We start from the raw sequence: 20,428 nt of genomic DNA, 5'->3' as shown, positions 1-20,428 counted from the left end.
TCGGGGCTGAGTCTCCCATCAGCCCAGAGATAGGGTGATGGATTTCAATAAAGCATTGAAGCAAGTCTTAATCTTTTTTTCTTTTCCACTTTCCCCTTTTTTACCCATCCAGTAAAAAACCCCAACCTTGTTGAGAGAACCAGATAATTTATTTGAATTAGCACTAGGGGATTCCTGGGTCACAGAGCACAAATACTTAAAATGAATGAATTGCCTAGTTAGCTTAGGAAACATTTTCTGTAATGGAATGGGTAAAACTTATGAATGTGAAGAACAGATGCTTCTTTCTAACTGCCTAATACGAGAGACTCAGAGTGGTAATAAGGAGGCAGTGGTAATAACAGGAATTACAGCATGGAGATGGAGGCTGACCCTTCCCATTGGTGTCAACAGGTATAATGAATGTGTTCCAAGAAACACTGCCAGAATACATGAAGCTTTCATCTTATCATAGTATGCCTGAAAGGTCCCCTCCCACCACTAGAGAAGTCCCCTAGAGTTGGAAGCATTATAATAGTGCCAGCTGAACAAATGTACACTCAAAATATACCAGAAAACATATTTTAAAAGTCCCAAACCTGTAATTCACTGTGCCTGCGACAAACCATCCATAGACTTCAGCTCCTGGCTCTGGCTCCTCTTTAGCAGAACCCTGTACCCAACTCATTGGAATAGAAGTATAATTCCCAAATCTTTCCCTTAGGGGTAAAAAAGAACACTGCTAAAATAATTTACAGTTCCCATTTCCACCCTCCTTCCCCCAAAATGCCACCGTTGCCAAAAGTATAAATGGAACTCTGGTTCAGGCATTTCTAATTCTTCTCCCAAGAATTAAAGCACATAAAAAGTAAATTCAGCGGATAGAGTGTTAGCCTGCAGACTGAAGGGTCCCAGGTTCAATTCTGGCCAAGGGCACATGCCTGGGTTGCGGGGTCAATCCCCAGTAGGGGGCTTGTATGAGCCAATCAATGATTCTCTCTCATCATTGATGTTTCTATCTCTCTCTCCCTCTCCCTTCCTCTCTGAAATCAATAAAGAAATATATTTTTTTAAAAAAAGTAAATTCTTCAACACTAGATTTTAAAAGGGGTCCACATACATTTTTAGTTCATTATCTACACACCTTCTTCATTTGCATCAGCAATCATATAATTACTGCCCAACTCTCAAGAAGCCAGGTTGCATATCCCTTGACCTTTACACCTCCACCTATGAGCTAAGCAATGGGGCCAGTGACCCTTTGCAAATTATTGGAACCCTGAAAGTTGTTCCCACCCTTGAGTGCTAAGGTTATCCAGTTTTCATTTACATGATAAAAAGGGTAAGTCTGAGTACAGATAATAATATCCAGAGCACTAATTTTCCCCTTAGCTTTTGACTCTATATTCAACATCTGGAAGGCCCACCTGCACCCAAATTCACAACATCCACAAATGAATTCATCCCCTTTCCACAGAACTCAGTCCTTCCATATTTTATTTCTCTTTGTAAGTAGTGTCATCTTCTAGCTCAAGCCGGAAACCCAGAAATTATTCTTGACACTTCCTTCCTCGCTAATCTCTACATTCACTCCATCAGTAAATTCAATTACTTCTACCTAAAAGATAGACTTCAAAAAGAGTTTTTTCTCTCCACCTCCATTATCATCATTAGGAGGCAGTAGCCTCCTAATTTATCTCCCTGCCTCTACAGGTTCCACCTTCAAGAATTCTTTCTTCATACATTAACCAGTAGAATTTTCATATAACATGCATCAAATCATGTTACTATCCTATTTCAAATACTCCAATGAGAGACATAGTGTTCATGAATTTGAAGATTCAATATGGTAAAGATGTCAATTTTCCCCAAATTGACATAGAGCTTTAATGCAATCCTTATCAAAGTCTCTGGAAATTTTTGTAAATATAGACAAGATTATTCTAAAATTTACATGGAAATGCAAAGGAGCTAGACTAGGACAAACAATTTTGCATAATAAAATAGGAACCATCATGCCACATGATTTAAAGATATAACTACGGTAATCAAGATCATGTGATTTTAGCAGAGGGACAAACACGTAGATAAGAGAAACAGAATAGAGACTCTAGATATAGACCCACACAAATATGCTCAACAGAGTTTTGAAAAAGGCACCAAAATTCAAATGGTGCTACAGCAATTGGACATTCACAGGCAAAAGGATGAACCTCAACTGAAAACTCACACCTTATATAAAAATCAACTCAAAATAATCACAGTCTTAAATGTATATTAAAAAAAACTATAAAGATTTTAGAAAAAAACTAGGAGAAAGTATTCAGAATCTGGGACTAAGCAGAGTTCTTAAATATAAGGTGACCCATAGGGGAAAAATTGATGAATTGGGCCTAATCAAAATTAAAAACTTTTCATTGGTTAAGGGTATAAAACTTACAAAGTTCCAATTATAAAGGTACAAACTACCAATTATAAGATAAACTAGAGGCCCAGCACACGAAATTCGTGCACAGGTATGGTCCCTAGGCCTGGCCTGTGATCAGGGCCACCTTCCCCAGCTGCCTGCAGCCAGCCCCAACCCTCGCCACCACCCACCCCCAGTTCCCCATTCACCATCAGGTGATCGGTGCCTGACAGCTGGGGGAAGGGACCAAGAGGTTGAGAGGTCGGCTGTTCCTGCCTGCTTAGCCGGCCCCGCCCACCCCCGTTGCAGCTGGCCATCAGGCGATTGGAGCCTGCTGGCTGGGGAAAGGGATCAAAAGGTGGTGAGTGCACCTCATAGTGACTGGTCCAGCAGTTGTTCTGGTCATTCTGCTATTTTGGTCAATTTGCCTATTACCCTTTTATTATATAGGATAAGTATTGATACGCAATGTACAACATAATGACTACAGTTAACACTGCTGTATAGTATGTTTGAAAATTGCTAAGAAAATATATCCTAAAATTTCTCATCACAAAGGAAAATTTTTGTAATTATATAAGGAGATGGATGTTAAACATTTTGTCATCATTTCACAATATATGTAGGTAATTATGCTGTATACCTTAAACTTATACAGGACTGTATATAAATTATATCTTAATAAAACTATAAAAAATAAACAATTTTTTAAACTTCTGCTCTTTCAAACACTTTATTAAGAGGAAGAAAAGATAAGCTACAGACAAGAGACAAGAAGAAAATATTTACAAACCAAATAACTGACAAAGAATCTAGAATATATTTTTAATTCCACATATAATAAAAAACAAAGTATTTGTCCTGCTCTATCTGACTTATTTCACTTAGCATAATACCCTCTAGGTCCATCCATGTTGTTACAAATGGCAAGATTTCATTTTTTATTGCTGAATAATATTCCACTGTATACTTAATTTTTTAAAAAAAGGGATCTATAATATATAAAGAACTATCAAAAAACTCAACAGGAAAAACAAAAACTCCATTTAGAATATGAACAAAAACATTCACAGACATGCATCAAAGAGGATACATACAGAGTGTCCCCAAAAAATGTATATACACTTTACAGCTGATAGCTCAAGTGATGTTTCTTTCTTTTCAGATTTAACCCGTTGGAATTAATAATTATTCAAAGTGTGTATACATTTTTGAGACACCCTGTAGATATCAAATAAGCACATGAAAAGATGTTCAACATCATCATCCATTAGAAAAATGCAAATTTTCTTAATGAGATATCACTGTATACCTATCAAAAAAAAAAGTGAAGACATCAAATGTTGGTGCAGATGCAAAGAAACTCTAATAATGCTATTGGTAAGAATGTAAAATTGTATAGCCATCCCAAAAAATAGTTTGGCAGTTTATTTTAAAACTAAACATAGCCCTGGTCAGGTAGCTCAGTTGGTTGGAGCATCCTCTTGTAGACCAAAAGGAGGTTGCAGGTTCAATTCCCATACCTAGGTTGCGGTTTCGATCCCCAGACGGGGCATGTGCAGGAGGCAACTGATTGACATTTCTCTCTCTCTCTCTCTCTCTCTCTCTCTCTCTCTCTCTCTCTCTCATCAATAAAAGCATATCCTCTGGCAAAGATTAAAAAAACAAAAACACTAAACACACAACAACATAAGATCCAGAAATCACATACTTGGTTTATAGCAAAGAAATAAAACTAATGTTCACACAAAAACCTGTACATGAGTGTTCACAGCAGCTTTTTTTTTTTCATAATAATAAAAAACTAGAAGCAACCCAAAAATCTGTAACAGGTGAGTGGTTAACAACACTACTAAGGAATAAAAAGGAATAAACTATTGATATACACAACAACCTGAAATAGATCTCAAGGAAATTATATTGAATGAATAAAAGACGCCTGTGCCAAATGTTATATATGTATGATTCCATTCACATAACTTTCTTAAGTGACAAAATTATAGTGAGAGAAACATGGATGTGAGAGAGAAACAACTATCTGCTGCTTCCCACATGCACCCTGAACCCGCAACCTGGACATGTGCCCTGACCAGGAATCAAACAGGTGACCTTTCAGTGCATTCAACCAATTGAGCCACACTGACCAGGGAAAAATATATGATATTTTAATATAAAGTGGAACAAGGCAAATGCCAGAAGAGAGGAGAGCAAAGTAATCTTATGGAAGTTCAAAGGAGGGTTAAGTCACATTCAGGACAAATCTGGAAACATGAAGGAGGTGAAATTTAAGATAATGTGAAATATTGTTATGAGTTGTTTTTTACTTTTAAAAATAAATACCTTTCCCTTCTAATTACAAAGGCAATGAAAGATTGTTGTGATAAATTTGGAAAGTAGCCCTGACCGGTTTGGCTCAGTGGATAGAGTGTCGGTCTGCAGACTCAAGGGTCCCAGGTTCGATTCCGGTCAAGGGCATGTACCTTGGTTGCAGGCACATCCCCAGTGGGGGACATGCAGGAGGCAGCTGATTGATGTTTCTCATTGATGTTTCTAACTCTCTCTCCCTCTCCCTTCCTCTCTGTAAAAAATCAATAAAATATATTTTAAAAAAATTTGGAAAGTAAAAAAAGCCAAAACTAATATAAAATAAAATAAGCTCACCCATAACTTTGTCTATCCTCCAGAGATAATAATGATTACTTTAATTTTTTCTATATTTTTACAAGTACTACATTCCATTTAACTATCTGATACTTTATTCTACTAGTCTATTATTATGCCACAAGTATTTCCTATCTTTAAAAAAATTTAGGAGAAACCAAGATGGCGGCATAGGTAAACACCTAAACTGCTGCCTCGCACAACAATTTCAAAACTACAACTAAAAGACAGAACGGACACCATCCAGAACCACAGGAAAGCTGGCTGAGTGAAAATTCTACAACTAGAAGGAAAGAGGAAAGCTCACAGAGAATTGGAGGTACGGCAAAGGGGCTTTGTGCGCGCAGAGAGGAAGGGCGGCTGAAAGCCTGGCTGACTTTCTCTGGCGGAAGGGGGAAGAAAGCTTCCGACCGCACTGAACCCCAGTTCTGACAGCACTGAACCCCAGTTCCGGGCGAACCCCTGGGGACCCACGCTCTTACGGGGGGAGTCTGGACTCTCGGGCGGAGACTCGGGAGCCGGGGAAGGCGGAGGACTGAAAGTGCCCGCGCGCGCGCGCCAGTGCGCACAAAGGCTGCAGAAGTTGCCACAGGCTTTCCCTAGTGGAAGGGCGTCAGAGGATTCTGACTGCACTGAGCCCCAATTCTGACTGCAGTGAACCCCAGTTCCAGGCAAGCCCCTGGGGACCCACGCTCTTGTGGGGGAGTCTAGACTCTCGGGCGGAGACTCGGGAGCCGGGGAAGGCGGAGGACTGAAAGCGCGTGTGCGCGTGCCAGTGCGCACAAAGGCTGCGGAGGTTGCCACAGGCTTTCCCTAGTGAAAGGGAGTCAGAGGCTCCTGACGGCACTGAGCCCCAGTTCTGACAGCAGTGAACCCCAGTTCCAGGCGAGTCCCTGGGGACCCACGCTCTTGTGGGGGGAGTCTGGACTCTCGGGCGGAGACTCGGGAGCCGGGGAAGGCGGAGGACTGAAAGCGCACATGCGCGCAAGGGCAAGGCTGACAGGAAGCCAAGACTGAGACTCCACCCCATCCAAGCTGAGCACAGAGGCTATTGCAATTTGGCAAGTCTAATCCTATAAGGCTGTCTCCAGCACCGAACTTCTCCCAGCATAGACACAGCTGATCCTTACAGCCAACTGGCCCGGAGGTCAATTCTTCCCAGTGATACCAACAACAATAAAGACTTAATTACAACAAGGCTGTACACACAGTCCACAAAGGGGTGCACCAAGAGTGTCCACCTCAGGTTAACTGGGGAAGCAGACCCACTGGGCCATATTGGAAACCTAGCACAAATATCTACCTTACCAACTCAGGGAATCAGTGAAAATGCGGGGTCAAAGAATCAGATCACAAACGAAAGAAAAGGAGGAAAACAAACGACTGGATATAGAATTCAAAACCACGGTTATAAGACTTTTTAAGAATATCCTAGAAAAGGCCGATAAATATAACGAGACCCTCGAAGATATGAAAAAGGACCAACTAGAAATTAAACATACACTGACTGAAATAAAAAATATTATACAGAGACCCAGAAACAGAATAGAGGAACCCAAGAATCAAGTCAAAGAATTGAAATACAAAGAAGCAAAAAACACTCAACCGAAAAAGCAAAAAGCAAAAAAAAAAATCCAAAAAGTTGAAGATAATGTAAGAAGACTCTGGGACAACTTCAAGCGTACCAACATCAGAATTATGGGGGTGCCAGAAGAAGAGAGAGAGCAAGATACTAAAAACCTATTTGAAGAAATAATGACCAAAAACTTCCCCCACCTGGTGAAAGAAATAGACTTACAAGTCCAGGAAGCCCACAGAACCCCAAACAAAAGGAATCCAAAGAGGACAACACCAAGACACATCATAATTAAAATGCCAAGAGCAAAAGACAAAGAGAGAATATTAAAAGCAGCAAGAGAAAAACAGTTAATTACCTACAAGGGAGCACCCATACGACTGTCAGCTGACTTCTCAACAGAAACTATGCAGGCCAGACGGGAGTGGCAATAAATTTTCAATGTGATGAATAGCAAGAACCTACAACCAAGATTACTCTACCCAGCAAAGCTATCATTCAGAATTGAAGGGCAGATAAAGAGCTTCACAGATAAAAAAAAGCTGAAGGAGTTCATCACCACCAAACCAGTATTATATGAAATGCTGAAAGGTATTCTTAAAGAAGAGGAAGAAGAAAAAAGTAAAGAGAAAAATTATGAACAACAAATACATATCTATCAACAAGCGAACCTAAAAATCAAGTGAATTAAAAACCTGAGGAACAGAATAATCTGGTGACTATAATAGAATCAGGGGCATAGAAAGGGAGTGGACTGATAATTCTCAGGGGGAAAGGGGTATGGGGGGTTCATGAAGAGAATGGACAAAAATCATACACCTATGGATGAGGACAGTGGGGGGGGAGGTAAGGGCAGAAGGTGGGGTGGGAAATGGGTGGAGGGGAGCTATGGGGGGAAAAAGGAGAAATAATTGTAATAATCTGAATAAAGATTTATTTAAAAAAAAAATTTAAAGCTTTGCAAATGACTCCCTAATACTAGTCTGTCATTTGTTCATCCATTCTCCCATTCAATCATTCTACCAATACTTATTGCCAACCATATACACTATTGTGTTTCAGTGTCAAGCAAAGTGCCTGACATTTGGATGCTCAATAAATATTTGTTGAATGAATGAATGAATGAATGAATGAATGAATAGGTTTCAGGCACTATGCTAGATCTGTAACAATTTTCTTGACTACTTTCTCTAATGTTAAACATAAGATTCCGCCCCCCTCTATTTTACAATCAGTGCATTTGTGTGCATTAATTATTTGTAGGAATAATTTCAATGGGTAGAGTTCAGAGATGGGGAGAGAGTCTAGGTAGATATCACAAAATGAAGATGAGACAGAAAGAGCATATTTGTGGGCCAGCAAATAGTTCAGTTTGGCTGGAGACGAGCTATGGAAGACATGGGAACCAGGGCTGAACAGTGATAATAATTTTTCACATTTGTACAGCAGTTCCTAATTTAAAGAATGCTTTCATGAACATTAGTTTATGTAATTCTTTCAGCATTATTATTTCCAATTTATAAATGAGAAAACTGAGAATTAGAGAGATTAAGTTCCACAAGTTTGCACAGCTAGTAAGTTCTGAAAATAAAATTGGGTTTTGAAATATATGTTTAGGAGTTTGGGTTTTATTTTCAGAGCAATGGGAAGTCATTGAAAGGTTGTAGTAGTAGTAGTAGTAGCAGCAGCAGCAGCAGTAGTAGTAATAGTAGTTGTCATACTAGCAGTAGTAGTAATTAGTATAACTTTTTATTCTGAAATAGTTTGACGAACTTAGGGTTTCTCAACCTTGGCACTATTATTATTTTGAACGGAATAAGTCTTTGTTGTGGGGGTTGGGGGCTGTCCTTTGCATTGTAGGATGCTTATCAGCTTCCCTGATCTCTACCCACTACATGCCAGTAGGACCACCTCCCCTCAGTTTTCACAGTTAAAGATATCTCCAGACATTGCCAAATGTCCTCTTGGGTGGGGGCAAAATCACCAATAGTTGTCAAACACTGCATTAAGAAATTAATTGAGTTAGTGTGTGTGTGTGTGTGTGTGTGTGTGTGTGTGTGTGTGTGTGTGTGTGTAGTTCTATGACATTTTATCACTGGTATAGATCCATGTAACCATTGTGACAATCCAGATACAAAGCTGTTCTGTCACCCCAAAGAAACTGGTATTACCCTTTCATAATACCTAATTCCTGGCACCCACTGATCGATTATCCCTTCCTCTCTCTCTAAATCAATACAAACATATTTTTAAAAATATCATATATTTTCTTTCTCTCCATGTCTTGTTCACCTCTGTTGCTCTTGTATGCATTACTTGACAATGAGTTAAACACCCTCATACACTCACATACACAGAGATAGTATGAAAGAAAAAGATAACAGTGAAGAAGGATAAAGAGCTTTAGTCAGTATGGCTCAGTGGGTAGAATGTTGGCCCATGATCTGAAGGGTCTCGGGTTCAATTCCAGTCAAGGGCATGTACCTTGGTTGCAGGCTCAATCCCTGGCCCTGGTCAGGGTGCATGCGGGAGGCAACCAATTGATGTGTCTCTCTCACATCAATATTTCTCTCTCTGTCTCTCCCCCTCCCTTCCACTTTCTCTAAAAATCAATGTAAAAATACCCTCGGGTAAGGATTAACAAAACAAAACAAAACAGAAGGATAAAGGGACAGGATGGAAGAGCCTTCTCTAAAGAGACAAGAGTTCTGAAGGCCTCCTCAGACAGTGCTCTAGACAGAGAGGAGAGTGTGGTGCAGACTAGTTTCTCAAACCACATCTAAAACCATCAAGTAAGTCCCAGACCCTTCCTAGGAAGAACTTTTTCACCTCAGGGTTTGTCCCTTGGGAATGCCAGATGTGCTGAGAGGCAAATGAGAGGATGGAGACAACATTGGACAGGCTAAGCTAGTAAAAGTCTGCTGAGTCTTGGCCTTGGGCAAGACAAGCCACCCCTACTCACATTCTTCATATTTAACAACCAATCAACAAAATCTTACTGAATTCCCACTATGTACTCAGCACTGATTAGGGGAACACTAAGAAGTGTGTTAAATGTAAGGATTTTATAATCTAATTGAGAAATCGAAACACATCCATACACCTGCATACCAACACATTTGTGCATTCGTATCTGCATAAATTAACGTTAACTCACACTCAGGTAGTGTGTAATGAGAATCAACTGAATACTTCAGAATGCAAGTGCTGTAAGAGCTTGGAAGACAATGAGAATAGTACAGGCTGGGTAGGATGGGAAGACACCCTACAAATGGTGGGAATTGAACTAGAACTTGAAATAGATGGAAGTCAATGGTAATGGGCATATTGCAATATTTTTTCATCCTAAGGTAGACCAAAAGAAAATTACTTTCCCAGATCATAGCAGGTATCAAAAAGGTCATAAAAGGTTTCATTCTGTAGGAGCCCAGGCTTGAGCACAGGCTGCCCTATATAGATTAAAGAAATCCTTAGGGGTTGTGTTGGATTCCTGCATCTTCACTTGTAGCTATTAACAACAGTCATGCTATAAGTTTTCTGGTCACGATGTGCAAAGACATTAGGCAGAATCGAAAGAAAAAATCATGGAATTTTATCCTTGACTTCTGGTTATGCAATGAGGCCCAGACTCTGGATGGGATTTTGTATACAAATGATTTACTCTCATGGAATAAACATGAAGGGTCTGTGGTGTTATAAGATAGGATAAGAAATGCAAAAAATCAGTCACTTTTATTGACACATAAAATCACCAGCAGTTGCAGATATCTATAAGCCGTCTTTCCTTCCCTCCTGTCCTCTCTAAATGCTAGAACTAGATATGCAAGTAGCCTCTCACTATGTCAGTGAAGACACAGTCTCAAGAGCCTGTGCTCCTCCCAAAGGTAAGTATGAGAAGCCACCATATGCCCCTTACATCTCTAAGAAGTAATGCCTATTTTTTTAAAAAAGCCAAAGTTTTAAGTTCTGACATGAATCAATAATTTATTAATGATATTTAATAAAAATAGACATCTCTTCACTGGTGTTTCGTCAAAAGCCAGATCACTCTTCATATCAGTCTTAATGACCAGAAAGCCCCCCTACTCCTTTCTCACCACTGGCAACACCTGGGACAAGTGACCCTTACTTGCAGTAGAAACAATCTATAAGAATGACTATGCACCCCTATGTTCATAGCAGTGCAATTTGCAATAGCTAAAACTTAGAAACAGCCTAAGTCAGTGGTCGGCAACTGCGGCTCGCGAGCCGCGGGTTGCCGCTCTGTTGACTAATGAGTTGCCGACCACTGGCCTAAGTGCCCATCAGTAGATGAGTGGATAAAAAAACAAAACAAAACATGGTACATTTACACAATGGAATACTACATGGCAATAAAAAAGAAATAACTCTTACTATTTGCAATAGCATGGATGGACCTGGAGAGTATTATGCTGAGTGAAATAAGTCAGGCAGAGAAAGATAAGTATCACATGATCTCACTCATACGTGGACTCTAATGAACCAAATAAACTGATAATCAAAAATAGACCCAGAGTCATAGAGGCATGAACAGACTATTGAACCTCAGAGGGAAGACAGGGGAGGGTGGGTGGGAAGAGATCAACCAATGAACTTATACGCATATATGCATAATCAGTGAACACAGACAATGGGGTGGTGAGGGCGGGGGGTGCGGGTTGGAGAAAGGCTGGAAGAGGTTAATGAGAGAAAAAGGAGGACCTAAGTAATACTTCTAACAATAAAGATTAAAAAAACAAAACAAACAAAAGCATCATATTAAAAAATACTAAATAAATAAATAAGAATGAAACGTCCATAATATTACAGCTCTCTTGACTCCAAAGATCCTTAAAAACCATCTGAAGATTGCCTCAGTTTATAAATTATTAGCTCCTTCACAAAAGGATCATTGCCTTACAGGACTCCTCAGGTCTAAGCCTACATCAGCCAGTTGGCCTTCAGCAAGGAGAAGGAACGTAAGTAAGTGTGCCATCTTGGTCCGGCAGTTCCAAAGCCACAACTAGGGTACTCTGAGCCACTGTGTGAAACATCAACTCCAGATTATCCTGGCACTTAGCTCCTGGAAGCTGGTACCTAATGCCTCTAAGTAAGTGGAATGAAGTACTGATTTATGCCACAACATGGATGAACTTAGACAACATTATGCAAAGTGAAAGAAGCCAGATACACACACAAAAAAAACACATATTGTATAATTCCATTTATATGACATGTCCAGAATAGACAAATCTATAGAGAGAGAAAGTAGATTCAATGAGAAGGGAGTACTTAATGGGTAAAAGTTACCTTTTTTAAATGATGAAAATGTTCAGGAACTAGATAGTGGGGATGATTGCATAGCATTGTACTAAATGCCACTGAATTATACACATTAAATGGTTATTATGGTAAATTTTACATTATGTGTATTTTGCCACAATAAAAAAGAAAAACAATGCATTAATCTTTTAGTTCCATTTCTAGAAAGCCTTTGTTTCTTATTGATATTTAGTTATTTATCCCTTGTGTTTTGTATATCCTCTTATTTATTTAAACATGTTAAACACGTTTTTAAATAGTTTGCATCTGATAATAAGTCTGTAGAGATCTACAGATTTATTTTTTGTTTGTGCTAATGTGGCTTTTAAATTGATAGGACTTTAACTGTGAGACCCCTCCAGAAAGGAAAGGATGAGATTTGCTTTTGCCACAAGTCTGGGTTTGCTACCAGGACTGAATTGGACTATGCTGATAGTGTTCATTTGAACTCCAAAGCCACATGAGGGCAGGTTTGTTATTGTAAAGAAGGGACACTATTAAGAAAGTGAAAACTGGGGAGGCAGGGAAGGGTGGGTGGGAAGAGATCAACCAATGAACTTGTATGCATATATGCATAATCCCTGGACACAGACAATGGGGTGGTGAGGACCTGTGGTTGGTGGGGGGGAACGGGAGCGGGCTGGAAGAGATTAATGGGGGGAAAAGGAGGACCTATGTAACACTTTCAATAATAAAGATTAGAAGAAAAAAAAGTGAAAAGAAAACTTACAGAATGGAAGGGACTATTTGTAAATCATAAAGAGTCTAGTATCCAGAATATAAAAAGAACTCTTACAACTTTATAACAAAAAACAAACACCCAGAAGAGAAAAAGATGGCGGCTGGCAGGACGGAGGTGAGGGAGAGGGAGTGAGTGAGGGTATGAAAGGAGAGTGTGTGGATGTGTGTGGTGTGTGTGTGAGTGAGTGAGGGAAAGTTAAATCTCACAGGAGCAGCAGGGGCTGGCAGACAGGCTCTCCTTGACAAGGAGAGACTACCACCACTGCGGGCACTCCCCAGACTGCAGGACTCCAACACGGAGCCCACGCCATCTTGAAGGGGAGAACGGCCTTTCTTAGGAACTCATCAACACCACCAACCAGACAAGCTTTGGAACTGCCCCGTGACCCAGCAGCCACTCCAGCCAAAATCCTGCTACCCCAGCGGCAGACCCACGGACCCTGGGACCTCCACCTCCAAAGGTGCACCTAGAGGTGCACCGCTTGGCAGCAGTAAGTGCAACCTCCCCCTCCCCAGCAGCAGAACTCAGATTCACGAGTATCCGGATTCGTGCGTTTCCAGCCTCGAAGGGCACTCCACTCCTTAGGCAGCTTTTGGGAGCCACTGAGAGCCCCCGAGGGTGTGATTCTGCACAGACAAAGGTGCACAGCCCCACAGTAGAAATTCTGAATTCCCTCTTCCTGGATAACTGCCCACATTCACCCCAGCGGCTCAACCGCAGTGCCAGGACCCCTCAGAGTGCATCAGAACTCTGCCCCCCAGCAAGCGCACCTCCACAGAGGCGAAGTTCCAACAGGCAGGCACCCTGAACCCATCTACCCACAGGGCACTAATGGGAGCCACCATGAGCTCTCCCTGGGTGCAATTTTGAACAAGCGGGGGTGCACTGCCCCTCAGCAGTAGAAGTTTTGAATTCACTCATCCTGCATACAGGCCCATAGGCACCTCAATTGTGTGGCTACACTGCCAGGGCCCTTCAGAGTCCTTCAGTGTGCCTCGCTGGCAAACGTACCATACCATGGATGCTCCTGTGAGCCACCACTGGGAGTAAGCGCCTATCCACCACAGGTGCAACAGCAAAAGCTGGGTCTGCCCACCCCACGACTGCAGAACTCTGGGCACCACAGTCACGCCTTTCCAGAGAGCAGGCCCCCTGAGCCCTATCACCCCAACAGACGGTTCCTGTGTGCCACTGTGAGTCCCTGCTGGGCACACGTGATTTCAATTAAGGGTGCAAGACAGAAAAAATTGGGACACTCCCCTCCACGCGGCTGACTTCTAGACACCGCAGTTGTGCCTCTCAAGCTTGCAGGCCTACATCAAGAGAACCCAAATAGCTCAAGTAGGGAGCTACACTAGATTAACAAGCCCTGGAGAACTGAGAGATTATGCCAGTAGCACCATCTGCAAAAGAACCTGGGTAGCAAAGCAATTGGATCTACAATTAAAACATTACAGGAAAACATGGGAAGACAAAAAAAAAAACATCCACAAAGGAAAGAAAAAGAGGGACCACCAGAAAGGGAGTTAAATGAATTCGAGGCTAGCAGCTTATCAGAGATAGAATTCAGAGTAATGGTTATAAGGATGTTTAAACGGATGGATGACAAATACACACAACTCAATGACAAATACACACAACTCAATGAGAACTATAAGGAGCTGAATGAGAATGTCACCAACATGAAAAGAAACCAAGAGGAGATGAAGTACGACCTAGCTGCAATAAAGAACACAATGGAAGGCCTAAACAGTAGACTAGAAGAGGATGAGGACCACATCAGCGAATTAGAAGACAAGGTAGGAAAAAACACACAAACACAGCAGCAACTGGAAAGAAGACTTAAAAAGCAAGAGGAGAGCCTAAGGGAGCTGTGGGACAACACAAAACAAAACAATATTAGAATAATAGGGATACCAGAAGGAGAGGAAGAGAAGCAAGGAATAGAAAACCTGTTTGAAGAAATAATGACAGAAAACTTCCCTGATATTGGCAAGAAAAAAACTATGCAAGTCCAAGAAGTACATAGAGTTCCCAAACAAGTTGAACCCCAAAAGACCGACACCAAGACACATCATAATTAGATTGGCGAACACCAATAACAGAGTAAGAATCTTAAAGGCTGCCAGAGAGAGACAGAAAGTTACTTACAAGGGGTCTCCTATCAGAATATCAACTGATTTCTCAACAGAAAAACAGCAGGCCAGAAGGGAATGGAATGAAATTTACAAAGTGATGCAAAGCAAGGGACTGAATCCAAGAATACTATACCCGGCAAGGCTATCATTCAAAATTGAAGGTGGATTCAGGAGCTTCACAGACAAAAAAGGGCTAAGAGAGTTTATCACTACCAAGCCAGCAATGCAAGAAATGCTAAAGGGACTGCTGTAAAAAGAAGAAAGAGAAAGGCAAGAAGAAACACAAACACTAAGGAAAAATATGACAACAAACATGTACTTGTCAATAATAACATTGAACGTAAATGGATTAAATGCACCAATCAAAGACATAGAGTAGCTGAATTGAAAAGAAAACATGGCCCATATATTTGCTATCTACAAGAGACACACCTCAGAGCAAAGGATTCACACAGACTGAGAGCAAAAGGATGGAAAAACATTTTTCAGGCAAATGGAAATGAGACAAAAGCTGGGGTTGCGATACTTATCTCTGATAAAATAGACCTCAAAGTAAAGGCCATAACAAGAAATAAGGAAGGCAACTACATAATACTAAAGGGAGCAATTCAACAAGAAGATATAACTCTGGTAAACATATTTGCACCCAATGCAGGAGCACCCAAATACATAAAAGATCTCCTGGAAGATATCAAGGGAGAGATCGACAACAATACCATCATAGTAGGACACTTTAATACACCACTGACATCACTGGATAAATCCTCTAGACAAAAAATCAGCAAAGAAAGAGCAATTCTAAATGACACACTAGATCAGATGGACGTAATTGACATCTTCAGAGCATTTCACCCCAAAGCCACGGAATATACGTTCTTCTCAAGTGCACATGGGACATTTTCAAAAATAGACCACATATTGGGTCACAAGCAAAGTCTCCCCAAATTCAAAAAGATTGAAATCATATCAAGCATTTTCTCAGACCACAATAACATAATATTAGAAATAAACTACAATAAAAACATTCCAAAAAATTCAAACACTTGGAAGCTGAATAGCATGCTGCTAAACAATGATTGGGTTATCAATGAGATCAAAGAAGAAATTAAAAACATCCTGGAGACTAATGACAATAAAAATACAACATTGCAAATCCTGTGGGACACAATGAAAGTAGTCCTGAGAAGGAAGTTTATAGCTCTACAGGCTTACCTCAAAAAAAAAAAAAAAAGAAAAAATGGTAATAAATCATCTAACTTAACAACTCAAAGAATTAGAAAGAGAGCAACAAGAAAATCCCAGTGTAAGCAGAAGGAAAGAAATAATAAAGATCAGAGCAGAAATGAATGACATAGAGACCAAAAAAAAAACAATACAAAAGATCAATGAAACCAAGAGGTGGTTCTTCAAAAGGATAAACAAGATTGATGAACCTCTAGCCAGGCTCACCAAGAAGCAAAGAGAGAGGACCCAAATAAACAAAATCAGAAATGAAAGCGGTGAAATAACAACAGACCCCACAGAAATACAAAGGATTGTTAAAAAAATACTATGAACAACTCTATTCTAACAAACTAGACAACCTGGAGGAAATGGACACATTCCTAGAAAAATACAACCTTCCAAAACTTACTCAGAAAGATTCTAAAAATATCAATAGGCTGATAACTATGGAAGAAATTTAAGCAGTCATAAAAAAAGCTTCCAGCAAACAATAGCCTGTGGCCAGACGGCTTCACAGGGGAGTTTTACCAAACATTCAAGGAAGAAATAAAACCTATCCTCCTCAGACTATTCCAGAAAATTCAAGAGGAAGGAATACTTCCAAGGTCCTTCTATGAAGCCAGCATCACCCTAATACCAAAACCAGATAAATATAACACAATGAAAGAGAATTACAGGCCAATATCCATCATGAACATAGATGCCAAAATCCTCAACAAAATTCTAGCAAATCGGATCCAGCAGTACATCAGAAAGATCATGCACCATGACCAAGTAGGATTTATCCCAGGAATGCAAGGATGGTACAATATTCACAAATCAATAAACGTGATACATCACATAAACAAATTGAGAGATAAAGATCATATAGTCATATATGATGCAGAAAAAGCATTTGACAAAATTCAACACCCTTTCTTGATTAAAAATGCTCAGCAAGGTGGTAATAGAAGGCTCATACCTCATAATAAAAGCCATATATGACAAACCTACAGCCAACATCATACTCAATGGGCAAAAACTAAAACCATTTCCCCTAAGAACAGGAACAAGACAGGGATGCCCACTCTCACCACTCCTGTTCAACATAGTACTGGAAGTACTAGCCATTGCGATCAGACAAGAAGAAGAAATAAAAGGTATCCAAATTGGAAAAGAAGAAGTAAAACTGTCCTTATTTGCAGATGACATGATACTGTACATAGAAAACCCTAAAGACTCCATCAAAAATTATTAGAGTTAATAAATGAATTGGGCAATGTAGCAGGATACAAAATTAATGCCAAAAAATCTATGGCATTTCTATACACCAATAACGAACTTACAGAAAGAGAGATTAAAAAAGCAATCCCATTTACCATAACACCAAAAAAATTAAGATACCTAGGAATAAACTTAACTAAGGAGGTAAAAGACCTATACGTGGAAAACTACACGACACTGAAAAAAGAGATAGAGAAAGACATAAACAGATGGAAGAACATACCATGTTCATGGATTGGTAGAATCAACATCATCAAATTGTCCATACTACCCAAAGCAATCTATAAATTCAATGCACTTCCCATTAAAATACCAATGGCATATTTCACAGACCTAGAACGAACCTTCAAAAAATTCATCTGGAATAAAAAAAGACCCCAAATAGCTGCAGCAATCCTGAGAAAGAAGAACAAAGTAGGGGGGATCTCAATACCAGTTATCAAGCTGTATTTCAAAGCCACTGTCCTTAAAACAGCCTGGTATTGGCACAAGAACAGACATATAGACCAATGGAATAGAATAGAGAACCCAGAAATTGACCCAAACCACGATGCCCAATTAATATTTGACAAAGGAGGCATGAACATACATTGGAATCAAGACAGTCTCTTCAACAAATGGTGTTGGGAAAATTGGACAGATACATGCAAAACAAAACAAAACAAAAAAAAAACTAGATCACCAACTTTCACCATACACAAAAGTAAACTAAAATGGATAAAGGACTTAAACATAAGACGGGAAACCATAAAAATACTAGAGGAATCCACAGGCAGAAAAATCTCAGACATATGCCGAAGGAACTTCTTCACTAATACTGCTCCTAGGGCAATGGAATCTAAAGAGAAATTAAACAAATGGGACTACACCAAAATAAAAAGCTTTTGCACAGCAAAGGAAACCATCAATAAAACAACAAGAAAGCCCACTGCATGGGAGAACATATTTGCCAATGATATCAACCATAAGGGTTTAATCTCCAACATTGACAGAGAACTCATACAACTTAACAAAAGGAAGATAAACAACCCAATCAAAAAATGGGCAACTGATCTAAATAGACACTTTTCAAAAGAAGACAAAAGGAAGGCCAAGAGACATATGAAAACCTGCTCAAAGTCACTAATCATCAGAGAGATGCAAATCAAAACAACAATGCGGTAACATTTTACACCTGTCAGAATGGTTATCATCAACAAAGCAACAAACGACAAGTGTTGGCGAGGATGCGGAGAAAAAGGAACTCTTTTGCACTGCTGGTGGGAATGCAGACTGGTGCAGCCACTGTGGAGAACAGTATGGAGTTTCCTCAAGAAACTGAAAATGGAACTCCCATTTGACCCAGTTATCCCACTTCTAGGAATATATCCCAAGAAACTAGAAACTAGAATCAGAAAGGATATATGCACCCCTATGTTCATAGCAGCACAATTCACCATAGCTAAGATTTGGAAACAGCCTAAGTGCCCATCAGCAGATGAGTGGATTAAAAAACTGTGGTACATCTACACAATGGAATATTACACTGCGGTAAAAAAGGAGTTCCTACCATTTGCAACAACATGGATGGAGATGGAGAGCATTATGCTAAGTGTAATAAGCCAGGCAGAGAAAGATAAATATCACATGATCTCACTCATTTGTGGAATATAATGAACGGCATAGACTGATGAACAAGAACAGATCCAGAGGCTGAGAAATGTCAATCAGAACCTCAAACCTCAGGGAAGGAGGGTGTCAGTGGGGGTAATGGGGAGAGATCAACCAAGGGACTTACGTGCATGCATATGAGCCTAATCAATGGACGCAGACAACAGGGGGGTGGGTCATGAGTGGGGGTTGGGGGGTAGTGGTGGAATAAGGACACATATGTAAAAAAATAATAATAAAAATAATAAAAAAATAAAAATTAAAAAAATAGAAAAGAAATTTTGAAGTAACCAGAACCCCAAGAACGCCCAAGAAAATCTTTCTTGCCATGCTAGCAGTCATCAGCTGTATGGTAATATCACCTGGGGAAAATGGGGAAGTATAATGGACTTATGTTCCTGACCCTTCATAGGTAAGAGCCCTTAGGTGGGCTGATTCCCCGCCTAATGTATTCACCAATAATACCAAAGACCTTGGTCATCCAGGAGGACCATGGGTGGGGCAAGAAAGTATAATTACACAGGTGTCGCCACCAAGCTTCCCTTTTGTGTGACACAAAATCAAACCACTGCTCCTTTGTGTGTAAAATTAAAGAGAGGTTTCTGGCTTTCGTGAACACCAAAGGAAGGGAGTATCACTACTTGCTCCTGGGAGAGGTGCAGAAAATGTAACTAAGACCTTGTCTATACAAAAAGAAATTGTCAGTCAGTTTGATATTGAATTGCCATGGCCTAGAGCAAAGAATATCCTTACATGATATTATTCTACAATGTCATTATAATTTTTCCCAGATTTGTGTTACCCCCATTACCTATAATAGTATCTCGCACTCTTGGGAATCAATAAAAAATCATCTTTTTGGTGCTTGGAGACAAAGGTAACACATCTCTTGATATTTTAGAATTACAACAGCATAATGTACAATTATCCCAAACAAACTTACAAACTAATTCTTTGAATGTCTGGCAGCAATTTAAAAAGGACATGAAAGGATTTAATCCCTTCCACTGTGTAGAGGGCCCCCTGGGAAGGCACCTGAGCATTCTATATTGGCCCCTCTTGCCCTTTTGGCCAAGAGGGACCCTCTTCTCACAATCCAATTGCCCACAGCTGTTGCCTGTGCTTTCTGTTCATGCTGAGGTTGAAACCTCGTGGTGGCTGGTACCATGGATCTGTCTCTCGTCCAGTGGGGTGAGCTGGGCCCTCCCTGGAGAAGAAACCTGGGTTCCCCAAGATATGTGATTAGTGCCGGGGCCCCTCCAGCAGGCGAGGGGATCCCAAGGCAGGTGCTGGGCATGGAGGCCACGGGGGCATAGGCTACCAAGGAGACAGAACTGAACCTCACATCACCCTGCTTGGCCCCAGAGGATGGCTGGTTAGCCAGAGACGGGTAAGATTCCTCAGGAAAGGAACAACCTAAGACAGGCACAGTCGCAGAGGGGCCAGCAGGAGAGAACTTGGGGGTC

The sequence above is a fragment of the Plecotus auritus genome, assembly GCF_963455305.1.
Source record: "Plecotus auritus genome assembly, chromosome: X".
Classification (NCBI taxonomy): Eukaryota; Metazoa; Chordata; class Mammalia; order Chiroptera; family Vespertilionidae; genus Plecotus; species Plecotus auritus.
The sequence above is the reverse complement of the archived record's forward strand: the minus strand, read 5'-3'. Positions refer to the sequence as shown.